The 26,703-nt window shown below is 31.6% G+C and overlaps 1 protein-coding gene across 2 annotated transcripts in view; it reads right to left on the bottom strand.

The window, feature by feature from the left end:
* The window catches only part of LOC130891180 (alpha-2C adrenergic receptor), a 962,342-nt gene that overhangs the window by 787,131 nt on the left and 148,508 nt on the right, over positions 1-26,703 (bottom strand). Inside the window, exon 1 of one of the 2 annotated variants that reach the window (XM_057795780.1) lies at positions 24,844-25,218. The exons of the other annotated variant lie outside the window; for it this stretch is intronic. The gene's annotated coding sequence lies outside the window, so the exon portion shown is untranslated. Of the gene's footprint in view, positions 1-24,843; positions 25,219-26,703 lie in introns of those variants that run through there. 2 annotated transcript variants of the gene reach the window in all.

Genomic DNA, 26,703 nt, shown 5'->3' with positions numbered 1-26,703 from the left:
AAATCGTTCATATACCTGCTCATTTATGGTAGGGTGTTGATTATTCTTGAGATATATATATTCATTTTGACGGTACTACACTGCTGTCTATCGACTATAAGGTCTCATTGCACTGATAGTGTATCCTGAGGGTTCTGAGAGTTTAGCTATGAAAATGATTAATGCTTGTTTGTAAAGAAATATCTTCATATTTACATCGCTATTGTGATGCTCTCTATAGTTGGCTATGCTAAATAGCGGGCCCTACTCTTTCTCATAGTATTAGTCAGCCGATTTGTTTGATCTTTGACACAGAGGCTTGTTAGTGAATTATAGCAATGTTGTTGAAATGACATTTTCATCTCTTTGTGTCAGTTTACTCAAGATTCCGTGAAATAGGAGGTATTTTGAGAACTTTGGATGTTGAAACTGTTCCAGAAAGGGTTAAGGTATTTATAGAATTGTAGTTGGGATTTCCGTGAGGAAAGTATTTTGTATTAAATTCTTGCGTTGTATAGATTACAAGTGGTGTAATTACGAGTCTGTAGAAATTAAGGATCTATCTTCTCAGTTTCTATTAAGTAGTTTGAAGAGTGTGAGAGGTAAATCAATCACATAGGAAAATATGGGAAATTATGATTGCTTACAGGCTACCGATAATTATTAGGTTAATTCAGGATATTACTATAGAAATTCTTTTTCTTCTTTTCAAAGCATTTTTAATTCACTTTTAATTCACGCATCCTCACTTTCCAGTTTTTCTAAAATAATAATATGCCTTATTCATATCTTCAAATATGTTTTCAAATTGAATTATACTTATTATTTTTCTTCTGAAACTATTAGATTTATGTCAATGTTTTCTTTAAGTCAATAAATCGAAATCGACACTTGTCAAAATAGGAAAAGTCGACGATCTTTATGAAACAACTTGAAGCATATCGACTATGATCATATAGAATTCCTCAGATATTGAGTCACTTGAGATTTATTCTCATGAAAGGTAATGCAACTACATGTTTTGTTGTTTTTATAATAATATTGATATTTTCAGGAAACATTCTGTTCAATCATTCGAGACAAACATTATTCATTGCATCAATTTGTCTATCTAATAAATAAACGATTTTTATAAGGTTGCCATATATGATGCAAAGTGACGAATATCGTTTATTATGATGAAGACTTTCATTTCGATATACATTTCCAGGCCAAAAGCATCAAGTTATTTCAATGGAATAATATAAATTTGAATAATGCCAGACAATTTTGTTGTCAAAATTAGAAGATGGGTAAAGGATCCAGTTAATTATAGATTACCGGAAAATCCCAAGAAAACTTATCAAAAATAAGTGAGACACTTCACATCATTTTCTTGAGATGATGTTCCCATCTTGAAGAATTACAGAAAATTGTATTCGTATGCACAAATAATTCAATTATCTTATTAGTTTTCAACATGAAGTTCAATGTTGATGTATCACAATATCTCAATTTGAATGTTATATGGAAACTTATAGCTGAATAATTTATTGGTAAATATAAAAAAATATTTTGAAAAGATAAAATAAGGATGTTGATAGACGAATAGGTCATAATGAATTCTATATTTCTATGATTATTTTACCAGTAGACGTATGGGAAATTTTACTGATTTTACTTTTTATATTTTTAGCATAGACTGAAATTGCACGAAAGAGCTCATAATTTAGTATTTACAAAATAAAATCTAAAAACTATATATTAAATCTCATCAAATTGGTAATATGACAATAAACAAATATTTTTGATAGACACCATCGGGAATTTTCAATTTTTTATCAACAATTCTATAAAATATTTTATTATGACAATAATAACAACGTTTATTAAGAATATCTTTTGAAAATGTAATTATGAGATCACGTATTATAATAAGTTATAAAACAAAGTTTTTAGATCAGCTGAGCGTATTATACTGATACAATAAAAAAGTGGTGAATACATCATTTTAATTTTCTCATCAATTTTTCTAATGCGTAACTCCACCTTGCTATTTTCTTTAATTACCACATGTAATTTTGGAACTAAATTAGCATAATAAGCATCTGTAATTGTATCTCCCACAATATGGTGAGCATGATCTGCTAAAAGTTGCATCTTTTTTTGGTGGTTGTGAACTTCTATGTGTGAAGGCAGCATTGTGATCCCTACCTCATAGTTGTGGATGCATGTCTTATTGTTATTAATCTTGCAATGAAAATGTTTTCCTCTTGTATATACTGCGTTAAAATACGACTACAAATGTCTTTTAGCTGGTTTTAACTGGTTAGTAAGTATATTATGACGTATGTATCTTCAACTATTTATGTAATAATGACAAGTCGGTATACAACAAGAGTTCATAGGTTTTTTCAACATTTTCGTGTGTAATAGCGGTTGTGTGTGTTCTACCCGTATGTTCGTCTGTACGCGATTGTTTGCCACATTTAAACCGCACCACCAAATATTTGACTATTTCTTAACTGAAAAAATCGAAATTTTTCATACACACATTTCAAACAGACCAGTCATTTTGAGTTATTTGACCCCCAACTAATTCTGAACGTGGAGTAAGTAGGTAACGGTCGTGCTCCGCTTTTTTAAGTAGATAACCTTTCCGAAATTGGAGAAGCGTGCTTACGATATAGGCAAACGGAATCTGAGATGAATGAGGAGAGAAGATTTAGAATTTAATCCGAGTAAATAACAGCTCTCTTTTGTAGTTGTTCTGTAGTTGTACACCAGAAGGTACAAGCAAATCTGAGATGCGACTCAATAAGGGCATCATAGACTGTTAGGAAAATGGATAAGTTCAGTGCTTTGGAAAGTGATCTTAGCGCAAAACAGTAGCAAAATTTTTTTATATGAGGTGGCAACTCCTATTTCAAGGAATTGTCCACAACAAGCCTTAAGATTTTACAGATTCAACTACGTCAATGTTGGTGTTATTTGATAAAAAAAGGTGCAATATATTTTTATATGATAAAACATTGGTTTTAGAAACAATGAGACAGAGAAGATCAGAATCACACCACGATTTGAGGGTGATTAGGTCACTAGATATGGTCCTGTGAAGTGCAGTGAAATCATGGTTGCTCCAAGAGAAGAGAAACTAGTGTCGTCTGCTAATTGACATATTTTACCATTGATGTCTACATAGTCGTTTATAAACAGAAGAAACAAAATAGGGCCTAGTAATGAGCCTTGGGGTACTCCACATTCTATTGGCCCGCAAGAAGACATCTTTGTACCAACTCTTACAAGCTGACTTCTGTTGGTAATTATACTGCGAAGCTCTGCTAAAACTACGTGCCTAAAGAAGAAGCTGTGTGAGTTAGCATTAGATATGAAAGTGGATCATGAGAAGGAGTTATAGAATTTGATAAGTTTTTGGCTACATTCAAAAAGTATTATTGAGATTATCAGATGAATTTGGGATTATGCTCTTTAGAAACATTACAAGAATTGGAGAGTGATTTATAATAAATAATGATAATAATAATAATAATAAATGATGATTATAATTTGAATTATACTTATCATGGCGAAGAATAAAATGATGCACGAAACATTTACGTAATTACCTTTAATGCACTAGCATATTATAAACGAAACTCGTCTGCGGCTCATTTTGTATCCTAAAACATGCTCCTGTATCAATAGCTATTATCACATGATCGTTACATCACACACTATTATCCAAGGGGAAAATACCACATCAGCATAAACTCGCTAAATCCGCAATCTACGTTCAGACACTATTTCGATTGTATCTAATTACAATATTCTGCCAAAATATTACTAATGATATTCGACTTGAAATATGTGAGATTCTTTTTGAAAGGAATATAATGGTAGTGGTCCATCAATTAAATGCATTTGTAGAATGGTTATTAAGCATGTAGTTGACATTGAATATAAAGAGTATCGAATATCTCATAAATGTAAAAATACCAAAGACCATCATGAGAACCGAATTTGGTGTTGTGATAAAATATACAGCAGGATACTCAAAAGCATAGTGACTTCAATTATGTTGAAACGACATATCTCCTCCATCATATCAGTTTGTTAATTATTTAGACTTTTTGATAAACTTTGTTATAACTATGTATAGTTCCAATATCTGTTATCAATGACAGATCCCAAACAACGACAATTCATGATAACTTTCTTGATAATCGATCTAAATAACTATCTTCTAATCATTACAACTGTTTAGGATAATGAATCAAAATTTTATTATAAAAACTCACGGAGAGAAAAAATGTTCTCCTTCTTATGTTTCAAGTATCGTTACCTTGTTTATAGATAGTAGGTAAATATTTTATGTTACAAAGAAAATCAAATTTTGGAACAGTGCAGGCATTATAATCACTTTTATTAAACTTGTTTTTTTATAGGGTGTACGGTAATTCGTCATCGACATAACAATATATTATTTTCTTCGGCCACTAGGTGTGCCCCTACATTAAGCGAGGATTACATCTAGATCCAATCCACCAGCTGTATATATTAACTTCATCGTTGAGGTAGAAAATTCCTTGATAAAAAACCGAATAGTTTCCAATGTTTTTTTTTGTTTCAATATATTTACATCACAATAACCGGCCCTAGTTATCTTCTGCATGATTTTCATTATAGTCAAGTTTTTTTCCTATTTTGGAAGCCTTGTCAATCTATTTCCTCCCATTTGTGTATTTGAAAACAAACTTCAACATAAAATAATAATTATGCAGAGAAATGTCGCATTGCGTATGAAATGAACAATTTTAGATAACTGAATATTCAATTTAATTAACGACTGACCTTTTAAAAAACATATTTTGATTCTATATTGAATAAGAGAACGTACCATATACATCTTAATGATTTTTCTCGATAGTACTGGCAGGTAAAATCACGCGATTTGAGTTTATGATATCAGCTTAAAGTAACGTCCATTATTGGTAATGCACAACTGATATTCATACATTCATAATTCATAATATTCATAATTTTTCTTAAGACGACGCCATCTGCAAGTTGTGAGTTCTGTATTCATTTACATACCTTAAGTTACGTTTTGAGTATTCCATGTAGTTAAAGTGACAGTACCGTACTGCAAAACACAGAGATTCCATCAACATCTTGTAGAGATACACATTCCATCTGCATCAAAGGCAATAAATATTAATAATTGACATTGCAAATATCATTAAGTACATTATATTGTTTAATAAATAAAATGTTTATAATTCTCTATCATTTATTTTCTTTTCTCAGTGTAATTGAAGAAGTTTTGGATCTTATGCGTCGTCTAAAAAATGTTGTGTACGCCGCAGCTGAAATATTACTTTGTTGGACTATTTCTCACATCGCTTCACTCGTTCCGGAATTTTCAGACTCGTCCAACAAAGTAGTACTTTCAGTCCTTGGCATACAAATAACTATTGCAACAGATGTCTGAGCAAACTGTTTTGGACATAGACTTACCTCAACATGAAGTAACACCTGCCATATTTGGGACTATTTTGGGACGTAAACATAAAACAAATACTCTACAATTTGAACAGTTTGGGACAAAACAACCTAAAAAGACTATATGAAAAACGTCTAGATGAAAAACTGAACGTCTAGACGAAAAACTGAGAAATAATGATCACAACTTGAAAAACACAAAACATTAAAAACTTGCACAAAGATACAATGAAATTCGGCTCAATGAAAGACCATACTAGTGGGTTAACGAACATGAGAAATCACAGAAAAACGAAATAGATACAATAAATATTCAAAATTAAATAGTGATAGCGATAAAACAAAGTACACAGAAGCACAAGCAATTGTAAGAAAAATAATAACCCAGAAGAAGAACGATTTATGGGAGAAGAACTGTCAAAAACTGAATACCTAAAACTTAGAAAGCTGAATTTTTAAAAAGAATGGGATAAAACAAAACAAAAGAAATAATATCATATCGAGAGTTTACTAACTGAAGACAGACCAGAATTCGACATAAGTCATAATACCGGAATAAGTACCACATAGTTTGGTCTCCACTAAGGGCCAGTCAAGGACAAATCGAGGGAGTATGTATATCCTAGGAAAACGGAAATTTTCCTGGATCAGGTAATTGAAACACTTTACAAACATATAAGAAAACTGTTCCACATTTGTATTAAGGACATGGAGGTACTAAGGGAATGAAAAATATCGATAATGTCGATAAGGTACAAGAAAGGCAGCAGACTCAAATGCGGAGACTATAGAGGCATTGCAGTACTAAAAAAATTAGCAGAATGTACGGCAAAATACTGCGAGGACCTTGAGGCAGAAGAACAGGATGATTTCAGGGCAATGATTCTATTGATTATATGTGTATCTGCAGAATGCATATGACAGTGTACTTTTTAGAAAACTGTGAAAAAAGCTAGAGCTAACAAACATTACGAACATGTTGATAAAACCAGTCTAGGAACATACCGTAAATATTATAACAAAAATTGAAGGACACCGGAATTAATCTGTTGGGTTTACCGTACAAATGGGTTGAGACAAAGGTGTTGCCTCTCGCCAACGCTATTTAAGATTTACTTGGAGCAGGCACTCAAGATGTGGAAGCGGAAATGCAGGAAGATAGGAATACCTCTCAGTGACAACACTACATTATATACGCTTTGCTTCGCAGACTATCAAATAGTAATAGCACAAGATCCTTTTGATTTGAGCTACACGACTCGAAAATTTATTGAAGAGTAAAAGAAATATGGTCTCGAAGTGAATGTGAAAAAAACTGAATAGTTGTACATTGGAGCAACAGAACAAGACACCTTATAGGATAGACGAATATATGATACGATCCTTGAAAGTATTATAACATAAGGCAACTGTGGCAGATGAAAAAATCTACGGATAAAATCTTAATAACGATCAAAATGGACTACTGAAGAAGGGCAGCGGGCAAATTCAGGAGGGAAAGGATAATAATTGACAGAATAAGGGAGATAAAGGGAGTCAGTTACACATTAATCAATGGCATAAAAACCAAACCCCATCTGATACGGTTATGTACAAATAATTCCAGTAGATATAAGACAGGATAGGGAACTAACAGAAAATCTAGACAGTTTGCGATTAGAAATCGGAAAACGTCGTTGATGTGTTGAGTTTGAATATTTCACTAAGACTAACTTATAAATAAACTATATCCGGCTTACTGTGAGTAAGTAGATATTTAATACGTGATAGTGATTCAATTGAGCAGTATTGTCAACAACTTCGGTAATATCAACCTGTAAACAGTGTCCTATTTTAACATTATTGGATCCAGAATAATCTTCATCAATTATTCATTCCATTATCATTATTTCCAGAATTTATGTTGTGATACTAGAAAAAAAAATTTGACGCTGTATTACTGTTTGAAGTTCATAAGATTTTCGTTCATAATTTGCTTGAATATATAGGGTTTCTCATTTTGAAAAGCCATCATTGCATTCACTACGCTTTTCGTGGTGTTTTGTTTGAATGCTTCTATACACATGCAACAAATATGATTACCTTGTTTCTATCTCCAACCGTTTGTGCAATTTTCTTCAAACACCAAATCAACCTTGTAGTTTCATGCGAAGTCATACATCTGCTCAATTTTCGGAATAATTCAGACGAACATTTTGCCAAAAGTTGATAAAGTGTTTGTGAAAGAGAATCTGTTCATCAAAAACAGATCCGTCTGTGCATTTAAAAAATGTTACCATTAATCTTTGATAGAATGGAAGAGGACTATAGTTAAAATATATTTCTTTCTAGTGACAGATCAATATATATCTCAATAACCATCATTGACAATATATCTAATTGCAAAAAGTTGCTACAAACCGATTATTTCCTAGTGACAGTATTCTAACTTTATACGTAGCTACATACATTGAATGACATAAAAAATGTCGAAATAAACAATAAATTTGTTCTGTTCGATTGACCCATTCAAAGTGATTTTTCGATTTTTCTCTTATAATTTCTGACTGATCATTATAAGATAATGGAGTAATAATGAAGGATAAAACTATTTTCACTTTTTTTTTTCACTTTTCTACGTCTAAAAGTAAGGCACACTGGTATAGGGCTCGAAATCGCTCCCATGACATAAAATCTTGCAAATTTCTTAGAAACGAAGAATTCCACTGCACCGGAATAAACTTTACAATATAAATACGTAGGTGGCATATTGGTGAAATTACGATCACGACCAATAGAAAAATTTCATGTCGTAAGATGTTTTTACTACTGCTGTGCGTAAACTAATATTTTAGACACATTTTCGAGTGCGTAACGCACTAGTCCACAGTACCATTAATCTTCTGTATTTTGATAAGATTTTCGCGAGGAGAAAAAATATTCATGTATGTATTCTATGCAATTCGTGTGTAAAGGTCATTTTTCATGTGATTGTTCAGAATGTTCATATTCGTCGAAAAGAGATTATTATAACTTATTTCTATCTTTTATTATTTTGATCATTGATTTGATTGATAACTTTGAAATGTAAACGATTACGGCAAACTTGTAAAGATTGACACGTAAAAGAGGTGCAATTACAGGGATTTTTACAACTCTTTCTAAATTTTTCGATACAACATAAAGTGAATCTCCTAATTTTGAAATAATAGAACCAAGATCACTTAACAAGATTTTGGAACGAGCTGAGCGTTTTGGACTCGTATTAGATGAATTCGAACAAATTCAAGCGAATATTAATCAAATTACAATGGATATCAATAAACGGATTCAAGCGCATAAAAATTTTGAAGCTGAATTTTATTTTGTAAGACATTGATAAGAAATAAGTAACATAAGATTACTAGTGATAGAATTGCATAAATTTGTCGGTCACCATGATAAATGGCTAGAGTTTAGGGACTCATATGATTCTTTAATTATTCAAAATCGATATATTAGAGATATAAATTATCTGCGGGCATATCTCGCGGCTCTCTGGTAATTATTGCTAACCTAGAGTTTTCTCAGAATCGCATTCTGATTCGCAATCGAATAATCACATTTTAGGTGATGATATAGTCATAGAATGAATGTTTGTCCAGAATTTATGAACACAAGGGCCGATAGCCAGAGATTACCATTAACCTGGAAGCACCTTCTTCGTCCACTCTTTTCCGGCCAAGAATAACATTTCTTCTAAAACCTTCCGAGAAACCGAACTCCACATATTTAATACCCCTCCCCTCCATAATTGACTTCCCACGCGCACCAAAAAGACAAATCTCGCCAATAGGTCCATAATTACAAGGTCCAGGCGACTAGTTTACCAGTTAGCTCAAGCCTAGCAGTGTTCTCGATGGTAAGCATATTTAATCCTTTCATATTTTTTGGTGAAATTTCAAGGAGTAGGCAGAATTTTCAAAATTCCAACTCGGTTCAACCCGTGAACCTAGTTCTTTTGTTCATATATATTTTCTTCCCCATTCTACAAAGGTGTCCATTATTTCTAGAAATTTTCAATTGTTTAGCTTCGTCTATCCATATATTTTTCAGTTTATCTAACTGTTTCCATGCTGTTTCTTACCAATTTCACTCATATATTATAATGTTGTTCGAAGTATATAAGTGGTTTATAAATAAAATATTTTCCATTTGTTTGGATCCCCATGAATTTCCATGAATAATACCAAAATTTAAGTAGAAGGTATATATCAGTGGGCAAAGAAAATACACACATTTTTGACGCATTCAATTACATCTATAGTAAATTAATAAATGTGCAGTGAATGATGGCGCTAGAACACTCAAGACTCACATTTTCAACTATATTCAGTAGATTTCTGATTGAAAAATGAAATTTCTTTATTTTTAGAAAGAATACAACTGCAATGTATCACATCACTTTCCTAAGACATAAGAGATGGTCAAATAAATATATCTCCAATATATATGTATATGTATGTAAATATTTTATGTATATACCCAAAGGAAATATAAGCCAAGTTCAATATATATTGACCTCACATGGTGACTATATTCATTACTTACTTATCAGGTATTCTTATATAAGTATGGAACGTCATATGTACATACACGGGATGAATTGAGAACGTGGTATGTATATACCTATTATACTCCCAGGGTATTCAAGTTCTTCTCATGATTATTATAAAAATGCATTATGTATATGTTGGCCCTTCCGGGTTCTGTAGAATCATTTTTTTCAGTCAATCACTCCGCTTTAAGTTTTTTAGGTTTACTCTCCAGCCTGATATAGCTTCTCGCTCGATTCTCTCTTTTTTTTTCTACTTTCACAACTTTTCTCCAGTTTCTCTTCCCCAACGCTGTGATATCCTGCATTAAATATTGTTTCCAGCTTGCTTTGGGTTGACCTCTTGGCCGTTCTAAGGCTGCTTTCCACTATATTACCTTCCGTATCAGGGCTTTCGGATCTCTTCTCTGTATATTTCCAAATCATTTAGGCTTTTGACTATTTATCACTGCTACTATATTATTATCTCTCACAACGTTCTTGGTCACGTAGTTTATTAACCTTCTTAGGTATCCTTCACCTGTCTTTACAGGTCTCAATGTCTTTTCTGGGATATTTCTCTACATTATTCGGAGATCCTCCTCATCTTTTCACGACAGGCATGTCTGCTCCTTATACAATGATTGGTCTAATTCCTACTCTATATATTTCTAACTTTGTTCATTTGTCCTCCTTTCAGTCACCAACATATGAGTTGTTTCTTGAAAATTCACCTCCACTCCAAGTTTTTCTAAGCTTTTTTCATGCCTTGCCATAAGCGCAACGTCATCAGAGTAACTGAATAACAGCGCACTATTTTGAGTAAAATGATCTATTACTTTGTCTATTTCGATGCTGAACAGAGTCGTCGTCAGAGAACTTCCTCCTGCCTAACACGTCTTTGTATTAGAATCACATTTGTTAGTCCAACCACTATCAATATTTTGGCTTTAGAGTTGTTAGTGGTCATATTCACCTACTCAATAAGTAATCGCCTGCTCTATTCTTTTCCTGTTGACACTTAAAATTCTTTTTGAAGTCCCCAAGCATCACATGCAGGTCGATTCCGGGTTCATAGAACTTTTCTACTGTATGTGACATCACATGCACTGCATCTATTGTTGATCAGCGAACTCTGAAACCCTGCTGATAGTCTCTAAATTTCTCTTCAATATATTCCATTAGTCTATCTCTGATAAATGTACTCAGAATTTTATAAGTTGTAGGAGTGTTATTGATCTATAACTGACTCACTGCTTGAGGTCTCAATTTTTCAGGATTGTAATGATCAGTCCCATATTCCATTTCGTGGACATATAGTTATTTCCCCTTATTCCCTTGATAATGTAGATTTAGTTTGTAGACTTTCTTCTCTATTCTTTACCAAATCATATGTAATGTTCTGGTACTTTCCTCTGTTCAGCCGACCAACTAGTTCCAGATATTTTTCATATGATGGTGCCTCTTCATATCATATTCATCGTTTTCCTCTTGGTTGCTTTCATGTTGTTCGCTAGTTGCTCTTGAAGATGCTTCAGAATTTTCATTCAATTCCTTCTTTTCTATTCTCGATAGATCTTTGTGAGTATATTCTAGGTATAAACCAAACGTACACCATGTATCTTCCTAGAATATATTAAATGTTTATACTCTCTGGTATCTAACAGCAGTGTTCAAATCGATCAATTTAATATCAAAATCCTCATGAATCCATCATTGAATTTAGTGCCTCTATTATTAGATGGTAATTCTGATTTGTTGTTATGATCTTTCATACATCTTCTATGCTCAGAGTAGATTATCGTAATCCTTCTTCCCATGTACCCAAATATTTGTCTATTTTGATGGCTATGTTGTTGTCTTTTCATCTACCCCATGTTTTTTTTGTTTCTTCACTTCTCACTTTATCAATGAGCTGTTCATTTGGACAAATACATAATTCTTAGGAACTTCATTTTCTGAACATTATGTTAATGTATCAATTTATTGTTCATTCTTTTGTTTTTTTTCAAACGTATGAGTACATAAAAAGATATTTCCTTTTATCTCAGTTCCTATTTTTATTTCTGGAATAACTCGCTATTATCCTCTTGAAGACTTTGAGGTTGTTTCTACGCTACTGAAGATGTTATCTATCCGTTTACTCTCAACTAGTCGGAGCATCACTTCCAGACCCTGTCATTTTCCATTACATTCCTAAACCCTATTATGAATGTTTCCTCCTATTCTCTCTTTCCGTTTTTTTGATATGATCTTATTGTCTCTTATATGAATTCATTATTTAAGACCTTTTGTTTGGAAGGGAGAGAAATAAAGTTTATTGATACTATTGCATTGATAGGAAATCGATGGTCGAAGCTTTTCAGCTATTTTTGTCAAATGAATGCTTCCGAGAAATTATTATGAAAAGTACCAAATTATAACAATATCATGGTGTGATATATTGTTCCATTTTTGAGGATATATTATCGAAGCTTTCCAATATTCTTGGTGTCTGTTGATATTTCCCAATTTTTATCTAAAAATATGAAAAAATAATCGCATATCTTGATTTTTTTTTAGGCAAATGTCTCTCTATATTATGTCCACAGGTGTCGAGTGGTATCTATCCAGATCGTTTTGCAAATGATCAAACTCCATTTGCTTGATATTGGATATTCATGCAATAAATTTTGTTATCGGCTTCTGCATCTTGTCGATGTCATATAATATGTTGGTGTATAGTTTTAATTATTTGATCAATATTTATGGAGCAGAAAATTATTGAAAATTCAGAAATTATGTAGGTAGCTTAAATATTTCAGTGATGCCCCCATATTTTGTGACATCATAGGTATAAAATAACATTGAACATTTGATACAGAGTAAATACGACAGTTATTCCCCCGTTTTTTCTAAAATTATTATTATTATCAACATTATTAAACTTTGATTTGAGATTCAAATTTAACCTCTGCTTAAATTTTGCAAGAACCTATATTAATTGTGGATGAACACTTTATCACCTGCATTACGAAAATTGGAGTAAGAAAAATTTAATCGGTCGTCGGTCATATGTTATTTGGAAACGGAGTCAAAAAATAATCTTTGTTTCATTTGAATAATAGTGAATTGAAAGTACTTGAAATACGGCTTTTTCAATATATCAATCAAATACGAAAAAGCAATCCGTACATAATCTCATTTTTATAAAACTAGTTAATATTTTCTTACAATTTCATCAAAATTCATGAGATACAAGATAAGACACCCAATATCAGTCAGTGGAAATCAACATTATGGTATAACTCTTGATGATGTTCTCATGTTGCCTCTGGTTACTGAACTAGGGGAAAACTGTGACTATTTATGACGTTGGATTTTTCACACTAGCTTAATTTCAATGAAAAAAAATCACTTTGGAAATCATACTTCACTTTTTAACAACAAACCATGTTTCATATTTTATGTAATGAATTCTGTGAAACTGCCATTTCAATGATTCGGTACGTTAAATCTTTTATCTCTCGGGTTCAATACTATCTTGAAGGATTATCGTGAAGTAGATCATTTAATTAATTCAAAGTAACAACAGAGTCTTCTTATTGAATAGAAATGGAGGTTTATTATTTGGAGTTGGGAGTTAACGGGGAATTAAACATTTCTTGTACGAATGTAAACAAGTCGCGAGTCACAAAATGTAGATAACGACTTAAAATCGAGAACTCCCAACGATGCCGAAGTCAGATAGAGAAATTCACTTTATATTGTTGGCGGATATTAATACTTCAAGGGTTTCTTCACAGCTCACTATATATAGGAAAACTGGAGTGAGATGAACTGAAAAATCGGAACGGATGCACGGAATTTGTTAGATTCCATAGCGACAGTGAGCATGAAAATATTTGAATTTTGAACAAGAAACACTCAATTTGAAAACTTCACATATCACGAGGTAATTATCCACCAACCGTCAATATATTTTCATGGTATTTCTTGTCATAAGTGAAGATTCCAAATTTCGCTTTCTGCTTCTAGCAAAAACCTTCCATTACACATGTTCTAACAAAAACTCAACCACTTTCCCAAAAACTCATGAAATAGCAGTTTATTGGAAATGTGAAAGACACGTTTAATTTTGTTGGAATCGAATCCCCCAAAGCATCAACCCCTAAAATAGCAATTATGGACCAGTACACTTTTGAAAGATGATTTTTCTCTGGAGAATTTTTATATTTAGTAGATAACTTTGCAGACATTATCGATTTAACAATTTTATTGATTGAATATTAGTGATAACACAATATTTTATTGAACTGGACTGCTGACCTATGTACAATAGAAACTTTTTCCTAAAGCTCAGTATCAGTAAAGGCAAAAGATTGGAACATTGAAATCGTGTGATTAGATGTATGATGTAACTATATTATAGAATTACCCATGATAAAAGACGATAAAAGATTTCTTCTTCAAGGCTGCTTCTATCATAATGAATGATACTCGTTTAATATGATGAAATATAATATTCTACAATAGATATAGTTATTTAGTATTCTATTCTAATTCTTCACAAAATAGTAAGTCGACGATTAGATTCATTTTTGTTAAATTCATGCTCTGCTCTTATTTATAGGAGTATGATTTATGATACCGACGTGCTATGCCAATCTAATTTTTCCAGTAGAATATATTCATCATAAGTATTGATAATCTATCTGAATCGTCGTTTAATATTCTAATATCAACTGCAATTTGATAATGATAATTAAGAAACTACTCAAAATTCATTATCTTTTTGTATATAGAATCTTAGAGTATGGATGTTTCTTGAAGCCAAAGTATTTGAGACCATTGGTTGATAGATTGTATCTTTGTTCGAAGGTCAGCGAGGATCATTTCGCACAATTGCGAAATGCCGGCCCTGTCCAGCTACAAATGAAAATTTAAAAACCGGCGAATTCGCGCGGCGTTGTTCATCTGTTTTTTATAAATGGCAGACGTGCCTTTGATCAACTTTTTCATATAGAAGGCGATTTATTACTGTATTTTCTTTAAATAATTTCTAGAAAAGTCTTTTCATCTATTTCTTGTGTTCCTTTTTGTTGTAGAACTCTGTGTAATTTCATTTGTGGCACATAAATAAGTTTATGTATCGCAATAAGGTTTAAATGAATAGTCGCAGTGAAAACAACAGAAATCGCAGAAATTATTTACTATATTTATCAATAAGTTATTATAAATCAAGTGTGTTGTATGGTATATCAATAAATTCAGAATGTAAGAGTCAGTTATTATTAGTGAGTGTGAATAAATATGAAAACATTACAATATGATTTTGGTGAAATTGTATAAATTATCACCAACACACAATACATAAATCAGGCACCTCCATTATTTCAGTAATTATTTCTTCAACTAAAAAAAATTGTATTCGTAGGCATAAGCTAATCTTCTCAGATGAAATGTGACATAGTTGTTTGTTGTTAGAACATTGCTCAAAATGAGTGGTTTTTCATTGGGAACGTGGCAAGAAAACACCGAAGTAAACTAACTTCAATATATTTACCGAGCTTTCGCATACGAATACGTTCCCAGGTCTAGTGGCCCGATAAAACTCCTGAGATCAAGAGATAGAAACTGTAAGATCTAATTATTCATGAAAATATTAACACTCAATTATGACAAGGAAATTCTTGAGGGTAAGAGTAATTTATCTCAAGTGCAATTAATGAGGTGAAATAAATTAACCACTTTCTCAGTTAAACCGTTATTTCTAATATCAATATCACTATTTCTGTAAAATTTTCTACATTCCAGGAGCAGTTGATCATTCCTGAGAACACTACAATATTTGAAACAAACGATGAATTGAGCTATTTTGCTGACTCGTTAGAGCAAAAACCAATATATTGGAGTTGCGGCAAATTTTTGAATTTGTGTATTAAGAGACGAGATTTGTTACTTCTGATGTGAGCGGGTAAAGTGCCGGTGCTTCTGCATCTTCTATCGTATTCTTTTGCTAGTTTCATCTTAATTTTTGACAATGATTTGAATTCCTTAACTGTGTTCTCTGCGTATTTCGTTCTTATGTTTTTAAAAAACTCAAATATATTGGGTTTTGTTTTTTTTTGCAACAAAACCATAATCTCATCTTAATCACTGATAAAAAATTCTCTTAGAAGAGCGAATTGAATTGCTATTTCCCTCATGATGAGTTAACAAGAACGTGGTAACTCCATTATACCGTAAATTACACGTAATTGTTTCTCAATGATATACATCATTATTCTTTCGTTACGACTATATTCCTTATAAATTTATAATTCTTAAGAATTTGTTTATACAGTAAAAGAAATTCTCAGAAATTTAGCGCGAAAGTAATAATTGCTAGGTCCATTTTCCCAACAAGAATATTATGTTACAAAATCTGTTAACTATGGGAACATCAGTGCGAATGGTAGATATGAGTAACTGTGTCGAGTTTAAGAGATGAGACCCTTGTTGGATATTGTGACGGATAAGAAGGAAACATAAATCAGATCTGCATAAAAGATTTTTTCATATACCCACCCTATTATGGCAAATGAGAGTATAAAATACAGCCATTACTCAGTTTTTTTGCTCCCGTAATTGTTTCCTTTGCATAGAGCAGCTCCTGAAATGCTGTAAGCTCTCGGAGGTTTAACACCAAGTATCCATTAGAAACTTCACATTGCACTCAATAAAATATGACTGACAATAAAAATGATGTACGTGAGTTACATAGTATATAGGTCAGCTAACTTATACAGGATATGTCTAATATAGTGATCTCAAAAATGGGAGTAACTGCCAGTATTATTATGAAAACTCATAACTAGGAACAATCAACTACAACTTAATCATGGTAATTGAATAATATAAGCATATTCATGTTAGTAATATTGAATATTCTGATGAAAAAGTTGATGTAGCTGTAATTAGTTGGTATATAGGGCTTATTTCAAATACTAAAATTAGGTAGCTATAGCATGATAGACCGCCTCAATTAATCTGGAATGTTATTCTGATTAATTTCGATATATCAGTTTTATAGTGTGATCGATTTTATGTTTGCATCCAGATTTCAACCTTTGCGATTGCTCAATTCCATCTAAGGGAATAAATATATTGGCTATTACTTTTATTTCTGGGGCAATCACTCAGAAATTGAAAGCTATGCGAGCTATAAAATACAAATATCTGGGACTGGAGATTCCGCAGACTGGATACTTGAATGGAAAACAGAAGCTCACGTGAGATAGGTAATATAATTTCCCAATGTTATACGTTGGGATGAGTACTGATGTGAGAAGAATAAAGAAGGATGTAACATTTTGCATGAAGTGGGTCAAAAATCGAAGCAACATAGAGATTTTTGATGCTGAATATACAATAGTAAAAGATTGGGCAGAAGAATGATTTGAGAAAGTAGGACTACGCAGTGCATAATGTAATGTTAAAGATCAGACATAGGAAGAGAAGAATTCTATCCAGATTAGTGTTAAAAGTTTGGTTTTGGTGGGAGTGTACTGAATATTTGTCCTGAAATGACAAATCTCCAACATTGAATCATCTATGGTTGGGAATGAATACATGGTAAAAAAGTCCCGAGGAAGCCAAGTAAGTGGAGAAAACTTGAGAAAAGTGAGTATTTTAATCAAGAAAGCAATTCACACGAAAAGAAGAAACCAAAATAATAGTAATACGCTACAGAGCTACTATAGAAGCATTAGAAGGACTGAGAATATCTGTTCAATTCATATTATCATTTTTACTAAGAAATTATATAATTTTAATAATTGTGACATTTTCTCAATTTGTCAATAGTAATAAAAAATTGTCACGGGCTGAAGGTATTGAAATTTTATTTTGAAGGTTTCGGTAATGGATGGTTCATAACATAATAAATACGTAAAATATATGTAAAATATGACTTTCAGAAGGATAAAAGTTTCAAGAGAGATATTCTCTCACAAGAAAATAAACTTTGCGTTCCTACGTTACAAAATACCTAGTTATTCCAGAGGATCAAAGGTGGTATTGCCAGTTTCTTACTGAGAACGTGGCAATGAAACACCAAAGTGAACTAACTTTAATATATTTTCAAAGCTTTCGAGTACTTATGTATTCATCGTCTGGGAAATAATTGATTAAGGTTTTCGGTGGTTTTGAATTGTATTAATTCTTGTGAGAAATTTTCAATTCATACTGGAAATATTGAATTTTGAATCCTATGAATTTGAGAATTCTTACAAGAATTAATACAAATCAAAACCACTGGAAATTTCAATTAATTATTCATACATCAAAACGAATCTATAATAGCTATAGAACTCACACTTACAGCAACGTATTGCAAATCTGAAAATGATATATACAAACAAATTGATGATTGTGCTATAGAAGCTTCCATTTCAAGTATTATAGCACAATAAGAAATGAAGGATCTTGAAAGAACTGTCCCAAGCAAACTTGATATAAATATTCCATTCTTTTTCCGATATGCAGATAATTGCATTACTTCCGTACCAAAAAATCAAATTGAAAACATAAATAAAAAATTCAATTCTTATCATAAAAACATTCAATCCACAAACGAGGTCGAGCAAATCAATTTTCTTGATGTCACATTATAAAAAATTAATAACAACATAAGAACAGAATGGTATACGAAACCAACTTGTTCTTCAAGATATTTTAACTCCGATTGGTGTCATCGTATGTTACAAAAAAGATCAGTGCTAATAACTTTGGCTGATAGATCTATCCAACTATCAGATCCTGAATTTAGATGCTCAGCTATTCAAAAAACAAAAACTGTATTGGAAGGAAATAATTATCCAGAGAAAATTAAAAATATAATATTCAGAAAAGGATCAACAGATACTACAATCAATAAAAAAACAGAAACGGAACATCAAAACATAAAACATTTTTCCTTACCATATGTACAAGGACTTTTTAACATTAATCAAATTATTTTAATCAATATTATATTAGTTTAAGTCATAAAGGACATAATGAGTTATCCAAATATTTCAGTAAATTAAAATCCAAAAGACCAAATTATAAAAGAAGTAATATTATACATCAAGTGCCTTGTACTAATTGTGACGCTGTCTACATAGGGCAGACCTCTCGATAGTTAGAAAATAGTCTAAAAGGTCATCAATACGATATAAAAACTAAAACAGCTTTAACGAACCATGAAATATCAAAAAAACATAAATTCAATTATAATGATTAAAAAATTCTTGGAACGTAATCTAATACACAAAATAAAGAATTTTTAGAAACGGTTCCCATTCATAAGAACAAAAAAGCTATGAATGATGAAAAATATCTAAATAATTTAAGTAAAATTTATAGCTCTATTTTATAAATTCTGATAAAACTACAAATAAGTAAATTTTTCAGAAATCTTCCAAAAATTATTAATAAAAACAAAGAGAAGAGAGCTAAAATCAAGAACATTTATAAACATTAATATATCAAAAGGTGTAAGAAATAAAAAATATTGCAGTTTGAAGACTGCCGGCAGATGGAAGAATGTATCATCGAAATCACCTGTCTTTCAACTGCCTGACATACATCTTTTTCATTTATTCAATTTTCACAATCTTTCTCGTCAAGTTTATATATTGAGGGCATCTATGTTACACCTCGAACGGCTTCTATTTTCATGAAACTTTAACCTAACCTTACCTTAACCTAACCTAACCTAACCTAACCCAACTTAACCTAACATAACCTAACATAACCTAACCTAACCTAACCTATCCTAACCTAACCTATCCTAACCTAACCTAACCTAACCTAACCTAACGTTACCTAACCTAACATAACTTAACCTTACCTAACCTAATCTAACCTAACCTAACCGAACATAACGTAACCTAACCTAACCGAACATAACGTAACCTAACACATCTTTCAGTTATGTTGAAACATCTCGGTTCACTGAATCACTACCTATTTTCTAATCACTTTTGATCACGACTCGCAGAAAAAGTGGGTTGAAGTAGAACTAAAAGCGATTTACGATGAAAAAAAAAACCGACAGACTTTCTCTTATCGTAGCTGTCAACCGAATGACTGCTAGTTATCGATAATTTTCTCATCCGCCAGTATTCTGTGAACTCCCTAGGCAGTCGGCAGACTGCCGGCTTTCGATAGATCGTCCTTCAAATTACCGGCAGTCTGCCGATTGCCTGGACGAAGCCAGGCAGTTGGAAGAAAGGTGATTTCGATGATACATCCTTCCATATGCCAGCAGTCTGCCATTTCCCTAGGCAGTCTGCAGAATACCGGATTCTGCCAACTGCCTAAGACATATATATTTATATATTAATTTTATATCATAGAATGAACAAAAACTTTTTGTCAATGGTTTAAGTTGAAGTTGAATATCCAGTTTAATCGAAAGCGAATTGGAATTTTCCATAATTATGCATCAGTCAAGGTGCATAACTTGAATTAAATAAAGAAGCACTGAATCTAAATTAATTCTCAAATTTACCAAAAACTCAAAGAAAAAACAATCTGCTCTTCACAATACCATAAATATGATTGCTTTATTTACTACATCTTCTAACAAATAACATTTGGATTATTTATCTATGAGTATCAACCATTAATTATAATATCAGCAATGAGACTACTTCTGTTAAATTTATGACCAATGGTACAAAACAAATCGAAAGTTAATAAAATATTGGAAATGAGTAAAAGTCAAAGAATATATATATATATATATATATATATATATATATATATATATATATATATACATATGGCTCGGATCCACTGAGCGTCAACCACTCACATAAAGAGTTCATCAAGGCTTTCTTGGATACTCTCGCAGGATGCAACATCTTAACATAAGAAACAAGGAAAAGAAACTATTCTGTGGTGATTGAATCTATTTTCAAATGATTAAATAGATGACTAGTATCATAATACCATTGCGTTCAAAAACAAGTTTTCCTTATTACTAGACCTAACTATTACCTAACCTAAATAAGTTATGGTACATCCAATTGAAAATTGATTAAAATCTTCCTCCAATAATATGATAACAAGAATATCATTTCTTCAATAAGAAAAACGATTTGAATAACTCTTCTGCGTCCATAAGAAGAGAAAAAATCAGTTATTTTTAATTTACGTACGGGAGTGTGAGAAAGTGATAAGACAAAACAATATAAGTCTTTGGTATGATGGGTCAACAACCAACTGTAATCCTATTCACTAATAATCTGCTAGTTTTTGATAATACAAATAATTTTTCTATATTTATTCATTACAATCTCGTCAATACGCCAACCTTTTGACAAATGAAATCATTAAATTAGGACAATCCAAGACTGATCAAATCGAATGACAATTGTCATCAACATAACCGCTGCAGCTACGATTTAGCATTTCGATAAAATGTCACAAATGTCACAAAATAAATGTACTCTAAACACTAAATTTACGCACCAATAATTTCCACAAAATGTATCAAGCACACGTTAAATTTTGTGAATATAGAATGAGAAGGAAATTTGATTGAGCTATCAATTTCTATGATTCTACCAACATACCTTGGATACTATTAATAATAACAATATTATCATTACCATGAATGAATTTTGTAAAAGCCTACTTGACGAAGTGCTGTGTAAATTAAGTCTATACCAAAAAAAATATTGAGCGTTTTGTTTTGTAGTATCTATCACAACTATAAATTTATTTTTAAAATTGTATTTGCAAATCATAAAGTATATTTCAATGACTGAATGCCTGATGCAAACTATATTTTTCTTCTCTACAGAAGCTATAACTTCAGTTTGATCCAATTCGCTAAGCCTACAATGAAACCTATAATTATCAGGAGAATCTTTCAAAGCGAAAATATAACCACCAATCAAAAACGCACACCCATTTATCATATATATGTCCAAAACAGAAGAGTGCGAGGCTGCATTGATGGTTCAGGAGAAGCTGCAGCATTAACTCACAATTGAACCACTAAATTTAATGTTATATGTCATAAATTCAATGTCTTAAGAGCAGACAAATATTCTCTGCATCTCAACAACATTGACATCTAATAATTATCATATAGAAGTTAGCTTTTAACAGAAAATGAAGAAGTGAACTAGCTAAAATTATCATATCTCTAAATGCATAGATCAAAACACCTTTTTCATATCTCAAGCAGATTCATAAAAGTTTCACCAAATAATAGTATAGTATATAGTAGAAAATAGTCAGCCAATATTCAATTTCAAAAATTTGTGAAGTCAAAAGATCAGTGAAACTATGGAATAATACACAGTGAATCAGTTAATTTTAATTGAATCAGGAACTGAGAAAACAGCAATCTGCATTTAATTTTGATGGAAGAGGTATTTGTTGGTAAAAATTTTTCTTGTGGACTTTGCCTTGTTCCAACCAGCATCAACCTGAATAGCAATTATTTTAAATTGATAGGAATTGATAGGAAAGAACACTTGGTTCAGTTTTCCCAATATGAAGATATTTACTTATGTTTTTTTGTCTCCTTTCTGCAAACTAATTCATTATTCAACTTGATTATCATAATTAGTATCTTTTTTTTGAGTATAGGAGTAAATAAGTTTCCTTGAAATCTATTCGCATAATGTTTGATCCTCGAGGCGTTTGTGAATATCAAATAACTGAAGCTCCCTCTTTAAACTTTGAATATTTCATCAATTCAGCTTTTATGTTGTCACTTCTAAGATTCTTGTGTACCCTTTGTGAAATTTAGAACAATGAGTGAGCAGAGAAAGAGAAACAATTTTCACTTTGTTAAACTTAACCATCAAACGATAAGAGTTATCATTTTTTTTTCTGGCCTTAATAAACATGTTTACATGCCAAACCCTTTCATAATTTCATATTTGTAATATGTCCTAACTTGATAATGAAAGCATTAGATAATTGATACATCAATGTAGTCATCCACTGTTTTTCAGTTAGTTGTCCTGAATATTATATATAGAACGATCAAATTCTCGTAATCAGTTGATAAGTGTTGTGGAAGTAAATTATATCATAATTAACTCATGGTAGGAATCAGAAGTTGACTTCTTCGCATCCTTTTAACCTCAGATTTTTAATGTCTATTCATTTGAAATTAAAGTGAAAAGTTGAAATAAATCAATTTAAAATTTGAATAGTGAGTGGAAGAGGTGAGAATAGTTGGAAAATCTGTATAATATCCAAATTACACGAATAAATTCTCCTACACTTTTTCTAATAAGAATGTATCTCCGTTTTAAAATGATTCTGAATTTTTAATTTGGACAGTGTATAAACTAACGTCTTTATAATATTTTGAGGGACATTGTGAAGAAACTGTCTACTAGTCACTATTTATTGAAAATATCTCTAGATAATAATAAATAACAATGAAATAATTAGTCCACTCCAGTTGTTAATAAATATTGAAGGAGCAAAATAAATCTAAAATATAAGCGAAGTCTCTTTAAATATTTGCCTACTACTTTCCACTAGTACGCATTTTCTAGCTGAAGAGTATACTCCGTATATTTTTTTATAAGGATGCTAGACTTTGTCTCTAAACAATGGAACTTTTTTGTCTACGTGTCTACCATCACTATATTCTAAAAAATGAACGATACTTAATTCTATGGAACAAACCGATTATAGAGATCGTGCTATTTATTAATAAGACAGTAAATACTGATGGTTCCATTGGACCTAAACTACGAATTTCTTCAAATTTATAAAGGAACTTATTCTGAAAGAGTCAAAAAATCGATTTGATAAAGCCTCGTTTTGTTTACTATCACCTTAGTAAACATCTCTCTCAATTCATTAAAATAGATTGCTCCATCATGAAAATTTAACATTTTTCATAATGAAAATTCTCGAACATAATTAATAATTTCAGGTTTGTTTTAAGATTCCTCGGTAGACAGTTTTGAGTGGACTTACTAAGCGAGGGCATGCAATGTTTTCGCAATATGATAGAAAATGTGCTATGAATAATTGTAGCAGATGTGTATACTATTTTGATGGTTTATTTTTCACATACAAGAATAAAATTCTCTTAACTTGTTATGTACTTTATACAGTTTACCAGATTATCAAATAATTGAAGACTTCTCCGTTTATTTCAATTATGATCCCACAATTTGGTACAAATTAAAATGGAAGTATTTTAGGGTAAACAAAACACAAAATATTATTAATCTAAGTGAAGTTAATTTTTTTTAGGAAGCAAAATTTGAATATTAATGCTTGGAAAAGTAGGGAATATTTATCTCAATTTTGCTTCTAAATTCCTATTAGGCAAGGGTTATCAAGAGATTGACGTTGAGAAGAGTCAGTTTACTGCAAAGACCGTATTTTTCACTATAGTTCTGAAATAAATGGAGCTACACAACCGTGATAGAACGAATTTGGACATCGATTGATTATGTTTGTTCTTAGTGTGATGAAAATAATTGATTCTGATTATTCACAATATATTACAAAATATTTGTACTCTTATTTTTTATCTCTAAATTTTTTATTCAGATAGAGGCATCAACACTGGTGATGAGTATTATGAAAATAGTGAACTTTAACTCCTGATATAGACTGAAATATGTAATTTTTAAACATTTTAGTTTCTGTTTAGAATGCCAGGATCGAATAACGGGCTATCCTTATACCTTGACTATAACTATTCCCAACATCCCAACTATTATATTCAAGAATAATTTGCATGAAAAAATAGTTCATGATGTACCGGTACTAACTACCTGAATAGTATATAATTTTTATTATGTTATTAAAAAAAATTTACCAACCTTGCACTTTGTGAATATCCTAAACAACTAGTACCTATTAGTTATATGCACATTAAATATAGTTTGGTCCCTAAATACACTATATACAGTACCCGTTTGACCCGAAGTCTGCGCTCGAATGGCGTCGAAAAAACTCCGAAAAAAATTTTACCAAAACGAAATTATACAATTTGAATTTTCTTATTTCTGTACAAACAGATAGAACATATATTGCAAAAACACGCACTATCTAGAAGTTAAAAATGTTAGGTTTGGTGCCTCCTTTGAGGCCCATGTGACAATAGTCCGCGGGATCCTCGTCCTCTAAGTCGGCGAGTTTTTCAAAAAGGAGCTGGCTATTTAGCATCTTAGCTCCTGGATTCACGGCGGCACACTGTCAGTAGCCAAACAGAGAGTAGTGTCAGAGGCCGCTCCCGGCTTACGCAGGCGTTCCGACGCCTTGCGTCTCTGATAATTCTGAAAACTTTGGTTGGACCACCGTTCGGTACACAAACAACACACATTGTATTACTATAAAAAAATGAAATGTGGGTCATTTTGTCGGTGAACGTCTTTCAGGGATTTACTTTTCAATACGTAGAGATTAAAAAGTTAATACGTTATTGAAACTTTTTTTTTATATGTTCAAGAAAAACATTCAAATTGTTAATTTTAAGAATGATATATATGTATCATTAATTACCTATAAAGAATATGTCAGAAGTGATAAAAACTTATTTAACAATATTGAAAATGTACCGTATGTTTTGAAATGAATAGTATCATTACACTGTTAAAAACTTCTTTGGTAAACTTACCAAAAATGCATAAGAAGTTTCAATGAGCCACAACATTTTTGTAAATTCACTAATTAACAAAATAATTCAATTCAGATCAAAAGAATCACAAAACATTCCTTAAAATTCACTAAGCGGTACTGGAAAGTTTGATGATGATAGCAATTTTAATATATGTTTATGCATATTGAATCTATCAATTCAATATGCAGTGTTGTAACTTTACCACTCAATCAACTGGAGCTCAGTTTGAAAAACAAAATATATTTTTCATTCACTATACAACAAATTATCTATTTCTGACAACCTATTATGATATAGTTGTGATTTATCCCAGGTTTTATTTTTACATAAAATCCACGCCTTCTAAATTCTTCCAAATCAGAAACTTTCTAAATTTATTTGAAAATAAAGGCTTAAGTGTTTTAAACTTGCATAAATGCAAAAGGCATAGCTAGCGCCATCCATCAAATGTTTCCATCACATTTTTTTGTATTTCCATAATAAAACATAGTGAATCAAGATCTAGAATTTTTTTAATAATCCTTGCCTCCTATTCTGCTTCGTTATCGCGCACTATCTTGACCCGTCTGTTGTTATCCATACGACTTATGTGCTCATTCCATTCTTTCTTTCTTGATAGAAACCATTCGTTGACGTCATCTATTTTGAGCAAACTTCTGATGTTCCCACTTCTTTCTGATATAGGAGTTGCTCCTCTGAAGGGCTGGGGTTGTTCCTGGTTTGGAAATTTTTTCATGAGTTTTTTTTTATTTTTTGAAAATATGTTTCATCTCATTTTTTGAAAAAATGGGGAACTGGTGGGTACAGCCGCGACTTCATTATTCTCTATATTCGGTCATTTGGATGGTGAACCGGTTCATCGGGTTACAGGGAAACCGCAGAAAACCTGCAATAGCGACGAACTACAAAGTGTGTGTGGTAAGGTTTTATCTGATGGCTATCCATTTAGGAACGCGGAGCACGACCTTTACCTACTTACTCCACGTTCAGAATTAGTTAAGGGCTCAATATTTCACAATGCAAAAAAATTTACAATCACTTGCCAATTGAAATCAAATCG

This window comes from Diorhabda carinulata, chromosome 3 (assembly GCF_026250575.1).
Source record: "Diorhabda carinulata isolate Delta chromosome 3, icDioCari1.1, whole genome shotgun sequence".
NCBI lineage: Eukaryota > Metazoa > Arthropoda > Insecta > Coleoptera > Chrysomelidae > Diorhabda > Diorhabda carinulata.
This window is presented reverse-complemented; position numbering and strand designations above follow the sequence as displayed.